The sequence below is a fragment of the Meleagris gallopavo genome, chromosome 23 (genome assembly GCF_000146605.3).
Source record: "Meleagris gallopavo isolate NT-WF06-2002-E0010 breed Aviagen turkey brand Nicholas breeding stock chromosome 23, Turkey_5.1, whole genome shotgun sequence".
Lineage (NCBI taxonomy): Eukaryota > Metazoa > Chordata > Aves > Galliformes > Phasianidae > Meleagris > Meleagris gallopavo.
In genome coordinates this window covers 2,190,153-2,197,229 of record NC_015033.2, presented here as the reverse complement: position 1 = coordinate 2,197,229, position 7,077 = coordinate 2,190,153, and positions in this window count along the sequence as shown.

The window sequence follows — 7,077 nt, the reverse complement described above, 5'->3', positions numbered from 1 at the left end:
CGCGGCCGCTCCGTCCCCGGAGGCAGCGCGGGGGCTCCTTGCATTTGGGGCCGTGCTGTTGTCCGGGCGTTGTTTCACCCTATGGGAAAAGTTGGGTCAACTCGGTGGCTGAGGAGTTCAGGATGCGTGCGGACCGTTTCGCTTCGCTTCTCTGTTGTAAATCCAACAAGCTAAACGGATGTGCGGTGTTTAATTTCTTGCTTGAAGCAGATGGGATAAGGAGATAGGGGCTGGGGCTGGCCCGGACGGAGCACTCTCGCCCCACACAGAAAGCCTTTGGAGCAGCAAAGCACCGCAACCTGAGCTCCCCGTGCGGCTGCCGGGCTGCTGTGTGCCCACGGTGCTCCCCTGCGACGGCACCCTGGCCTGGTTGGAGCCCAACGTGAGGCAGCACGGCTGGGTTGAGGGACTCTCGGATATCCAGCAATGTACCTTCTGGGAGCTGGAAGTAAACAGGACTTAAAGCCCGGCACACAGAGGAGCGCTATGCCGATGTAAAGCCATTAATCTGCAGGCAATTAGTTCCAGCCGCGCAGCCAGCTCGGTGTTTTTGTCAGTTTTTTGTTCTTACAGACGACGGCGTATTTCAGGACTTAGAGAGCCTAGTAAATATCACAAGACAGACATTTCATGCGCTTAGCAGCAAGTTGAGAAGCGTGTGGGAGCAGCGTTTAAAAGCCCTTATTTGTGTTTCCAGCCCTGTAATTTAGCAGCGTTTCAACTATTTTTATCGAGCTCAGTGGGAGCAGCAGAAGGTGGCATGAGCTGTTGGATGTGGCTGTGCTGGGAGGATTCCACCATTCCTCCCTCCTGCTGGGGAGCAGCGTTGCTCTGGTGCACCGTGAGACTCGGGCTGTGTGTGAGCAGCTTTCCAGAGAAAGGCAGTGAAGAATTTATCTTTTCTTGTGGTTGGGATTTATGAATTGAGGCGAGGGCTGACGTCATGTATCCTCCCGCTTCCTTTGTGTATGTGTGTGTGAGTGTGTGTTAGAGTTGATAGTGCTTTGTTTTACTTCAAATAGCCGCGGCTGTGCCTTGAATCCCCCTGTAGCTCTGTTGCTGTGGCCCTCGGTGCGGGCAGGCGGTTGGTTCTGTTGTGCCTCTGTGAGCTGCTTCTATGTGAAGTGGATGAGCCCTTAATTGTAATTACCACAGTGCTGCACGCAGCTGTTCTGCCTGCGTTGGCTGTCTGCAGCTTTACCGCAGGTTGTGGGGATTCTCTTGGTGTCTCAGCTCTTCTTTACGTAGAGGTGATGAGGTGGGACTTTTGTTTTCTTGTGTGTGTGTGCTTAATAGCGCATCCCAGAGGGCTTCTGTTTGTACTTCACGTGAAGATATAAGCTATTTGTTACTGAATTTTAATCCTAAGGCTTTGTTTTTAGATAGCATAGCCTTCACCAACCCGTACGCACAGCCCAGAGGTCCCAGCAGCTGCTGCAGCTTCTGGTTGTGCTGTTACTGCCACAGGGATGGACCTCTGTGGGTGGAGCACTTCACAGGGTTGTTGTATTCAACACCTATAGAAAAGCTCTATAGAAACAGAGCCATTCCATGTTGGCTGCTGAGATTAGTCTTCCTGCTGCTGAAATGCAGATGGAATGGGTCACATGCAGCAGGTGAACAGAGGGCACATCCCCACCGAGTCAGACTGACTGCAAATCCAGCCCGATGCACAGCTTCTAGTCCAGAAATGCCACACTGAGGGTCCCTACTGACTGCTGATGATAGGTATGATTGGGGTTTGTAGCTGCAGAAAGCAGCTATCTGGGGCATGGGGTGCTGCAGGCTGTGAGGAGGTTGCTCTTGTGGAGATGTGCTCTTCACTGAGCACACAGCTTTATAGGGCTGCCCCTGGCTGCTAGGTCAGCATGTGTGTGCTGATGTTTCTTGGTTCTGGGATTCCTTAAGCAGATAGAGAGAAGTTGTGTTGATGCTGTGTATGCTCCAAGAGGAGTAAAATGGGATTGGGAAACAGCAAAAACCAATGTTTTTGCAGTCTGTTGGTACGTGCTGCTAATGTGGTGTTTCACCTGAGGTCTGCTGACTGGTTTAAAAAGAAACAAAAACAATTAGGAAGACAGAGGGTGCAGAAATGGATACGTGTTGATGATCGTCGTGCACGAAATGCTGTTTTTCCCCAAGGGATTTTCAAATTAAGGATGTTTCTTTGCAGCATTAGTCTAGCCTCTGACAGATGAACGGATTAAACGTGGTGGCTGGGCTTGTTACAGGCCCCAGCTGTTGGCCTGATTCTCTGCTGGCTGTTCCCATCCCTGCTGCAGGGCAGGGGTAGCTGGCTTGTAAGCAGAACTTCTTTCTGACCTGCTGCTGTTAGTGAAACAAGACACAACTGAGGCTCAGCCGAGTGCAGCAGCAGAAAGCAGAAGCAGCTCTGCAGCTCAGGTGCTCAGGAAGCAGAAGTTGTGTGTAACCTGTGGCATAAGGCTCTGCTCAGTAAGAGCCAGCCAGTGATTTATGGGAACGCAGAACAGCTATTGATGTGTCAGGCTGGGTTAAGTAATAGAGGATAGGCACCATGAGGAGCTTCTTGTAAGCTGGTTAGCTTTGTTTATGAAACCTCTGTAAATGGATCAGAGGTTTACCTGTTTTCTGTACTTAAATTCCATAACAAAGCTGGAATTCTTTCCAGAAGAAAGGACAAAAGTAATATTTATACTGAGCTTTGCCTGGGGTTGTGATTGGAGTTCTGACCCTTGCTTGGATGCAAGGTGTGAACAAACAGCACTGACAAATGTAAATAATTAAAGGCAGCTGGCCTTCTTTAGGAAACTTATTTTCAAGTTTTGCCAAGAAAAGGCCTCTGTGACTGGATAAACATTTTGCTACTGGAATAGAATTTGGTTGTGATTTGTACATTTGCTCGTAATTCTAAGCATGTGTTTTTCTACAACGGTGGGTTTAGAAATGTGCTTTTTTCCTAATGTTAGCAAAAGCACGAGATAAACAGAGGCAGTAAATTTGGTGCTCATGGTGTATCTGTATGGTTGGGGAATTCATAGCAACTTTTGGCCTGGTTAGGTTTCTCTAGGAATGGATTTAGTTCAGACAAGAATACAGTGTGAAATAGCAGTCTTGGAATGTGGCAGTGGTACTAGATGGTAGGTATTGGCAGATTTTCCCAACTCTCTTTTAAAATGCTTAATTGAAGACCTGTTTGGTGGGTAAAGGTGTGCTCAAACCTGCCAAGCTTAGGAGGGGGAACCCTTGTGTCTGTAATGCTGGTTTGGTACGGGTAACTAGCTTTGTCTCAGGTGCTGATTTGAATCTTCTTGAAACATGCAAAACCCTGTGTGCTTTGCTTCTGGTACTGTTTTCTTCTCGAACTTATTTAGAGAGATAAAATGACTTGGTCTTGAGATAAAGCTGAGATCCTGTTAATACGCAGTAAGTGTTTCTGCAGCATCTGGGGTCTGATAAGCTTGTTCAGAATGAAGGGCATTGGGTAGATGGAATGTTGGGTTCTGTGTGTGAGCTGATGTTGTTTCAGAAGGTTGGGGGCTGTTTTGGTGGCTGTTAGGGCCTGGAGGAAGTTCAGGGTTCAACCACTGCATTGGTAATGTAACGCATTGCTCCGTCACAGCTCGTTTATCTGGGCTGTAAAATGATAGCAGTAACATAAACATGATGTTGGAGCTTCAGGTTCCCTCATTCTCCATCGTGGAGGTTTCAGCCTCTTAATCTAATCAGCCTGCGCAATTAATGTGTTTACTTCTGATAGAACCAACATGCCACTTCCTCTGCCCTTGGAGCTCCGTGCTGCTGGTGCCCTCCCCAGGTGCACTGCAGCAGCCCAGCACGAGGCCTGGCAGTGCAGGGAGCTGTGGTTTGCTGTGCTTTGAGGGCTCTCAGGTTGAGTCAGTGCCTGCTGATGGGACGTGGCATTGGCATGTAGTTAACTTAGATCACGCACGGCTATGAAAATGACTGAGCCGTGGCACGAGTCAGCACAACTCAGGCACTTATGGGGTGGAACAAAGCCCGCGTCCTTAGGTCTGCCATAGTGACGGACCCCGTAGAACTCCCTTGTTACAGGCAGTCAAAACATACTGCATTTGCTCCATTTCCTACTGAAATCTAACAAAGCAGCCAAAAATCAGATTTCCCTTTCCCGATAATAAAGCTATTCCTTTGAGATTAGAGCTGGGAATGGATTTTTCTATATAGCGGTTCCTGCTTATTAATTGAATGCTCTTAGGTAATCTCGTGTGCTGGTTTGTGTGAGAGCACGAGAGGAAGAACATCACTATCCTGCATGTTTAATATTAGATCATTGTAATTGCCTTCGAGCTGGAGACCTAGCCTGTGTTTGTAGTTAAGACTGATATAAAAGAGTTAAGAGCAGCCCAAGGTTATTAGATCATTTGGAAACTGATTACCCTTTCACAGTGTAATAAAGTAATTATGAATAGTGTATGAAAATTGGTTGCAGTCTGTTTCAACATTATGACTGCCTGTCTTTAAAAGAAATTACATTGTCCTCTTTTGTGTTGTTCCTACAATTTGCATATTCCAAGCACGTTGGTTATTTGTCACTTCCAGCTGTAAATGCTAAAGAGCATTTAAAAAAACAAATGATGCCATCTGTTTGGATAGGTTTCGGTGAGGTTTGGTAATCCTTCACCTTGGGTCTGTTCTCTTTACAGTGGTACGTGCTGCTGTTGTTGGAGAGGTGCATTCTGGAATGGAGAGTTATGAGTGGTCCAAGCTATGATTAAAACACTGTTGATGTGAGAAATAGGTACAGCTGTGGGCTCCAAAGCACAACTGGGGGTTGCTGACCTCGGGGTGCTGTTCTGCCTTGTGTGTCTTCCAGCGGTTCCCAGACACAGGGCTGCCTGTGCTGCGTTCCTGCATCTTCATTAAGGTGCTGAGTGCTGCTGACACAGCTGAAATAACCATTGGAAGTTCAAGCATGAGGTTCTGCAATGTGTTTTTTGCATTGCTCTCATGGATAGCTTACAGCTTGAGGAAACTCCAGCCAGACCAGACTTGCTTCATGAACACTGGTGTCGTTTTCTACAAAACTGAATTTCTTTTGTAGGAGGTTCCCTTGTTCTCTCATGGCTTACCAATGCAATTTGATACTAAAACTGCATTGGAAAATGTTTCGTATTCCTTCTTCAGTGCAGTTGCGTTTTGAAATACCTGCTCATACCAAAGTTCATTCTGATTCAGAGGCCAGATCATAATTCAGCATATGTTAAGAGCTCGTCAGCGGGTAATAAATCTCACCTAAGCTGTATAAGTTATCTCCTGGGAGAGGCCGCAGGACTGCAGGAGACAACAGGCTGAAATGCTGGGTACGTTTAATTGGGCTCCAACTGCTGGGCAGCTGGCACTGGGTGCCTCTGCTCCTGCTGTGCTGGGAAGCAGTGCTTGGCCAGCTCCTGGCTGGGCCGGGGTGGCAGGAGGGAACTCGGTTGCATGCCAGGAGGCTGCTGAGCTCTGCTCTGGGGCTGCTGTGATAGAAGCGTGTGATAGAAGTGTGGGTGCAGGGATGCAGAGGGCAGTGTGTGGCACAGCCCTGCTGCTGGGGGTGGCAGTGCTGCAGTGTGAACGAGGCCAGCGCGCTTCTTGTGCGGCTTAATAACGCTTTGCATCACTTGTTCGACACTTAATGGTTTATGGTCTAATTTTGCAAATCACTGTGCTCAGCAGCTTACAAGATCAGACCTAAATACATTAATCCAGCTATATTGCCTCATCCTGTTACATTAGATGCCATCACTTCAGTCATACAATAGTTAAGAGTCTGCACTGAGACTACTGGAAGTAGAATTTAATGTCTGAAGTGTGACCGAAGTCAGAAGTTATTTCATGCAGTCTTAAAACACTTCCTCTTGGTTTAGATTAGAGGCAGACTAATCATTTGAAGCGTTTCTTAATATTTTCTTCCCTTTTCTCATGAAAAACGCAGCCAGTTATGAACTGCTTTTAAGTGGATTTATTAGCAGTGGTCAGCAGGTTGCTGATGCAATTCTTCTTGGGGTGGGGAAAGGCTGCAGGAGGTTGGGAAGGGCATTGCTCTGAACTGGGGTTCTTCAGAGCTGATCAGCAGCTCGGAGCAATAACATGGTTACTGTGTAAGTGGATTTCTGTGTTACGTTTGGTGCTACATACACATGGAAGAGGTATTTTAAGGTTTAAAAAAAAAAAAAGGGAAGCTTGTTCACTGACTTTGAGAGAAGTGAATGAGACCAGAGGGAAAAGCCATCCGCTGGCTTGCAAGGTGAGAAACTGTGTTGGATTCCATGGGATAAATAGAAATCTGGTGTTTGTGTGTGCTGTGGAAGCTGGCAGCTGGACAGGGAGAGAGTTGCAGTGGAGGTTTATAAGTAGTAGAGATTTAGATTTATGATCTGAAAGTGGCCATAGACAGTGTTTTCTGTTTGGATGGTCCCATGTTAAGACAAGCTACGTCTGCTCATTTCCCTTGTTGTTAGCTTAGATGGTCTGTGGGATTTCTGTGGTTCCCTTCTTGTGCTAAAATCTTACAACATAAGGAGGTGGTCTATTTCCTAACGAGCCGTTCACCACCATTTGTTATCTTCAACGTTCAGCCACAGCCGATGATGGTGTGGGAGGAAACTGCCCCTCTGATTCAAGTGAAATAATTACAATTGCACAAGACTGTGCAGTGAATGAGGGAAACATGGCTTAATGTTACGGGGTGATTCAAGTCCTTGCTATTGGGAGAGGCAAGAAGATAAAGTCAGGGACATGGGATAATCTTCAGCATGGGATACAGCGAGGCCATGAGCTGTGCTGTGGGTTGGGACTGCAGGTGTGCTTCGGTCTCTGCTTTCTGTGCCCACACTTGTTGCTCTTGTGTTTGCTCTTGGAATGATATTCCTCTGCCCAGAGCTGGAGAGTGGGCACCATGCATATCACACTGCCACCAGTGAGGTTTTGCTGCTTTAAATACTGGCACTTGTTAACTGTATTCTGTAAATGCACTAAAGGAAGTGAGATGTAATTTAATACATTGCAGTTGTGAAGCATTAGGAAATTATGAAGAATCTGCTGACCGGTTGCTGTAGACAGCCTCTAATGTGA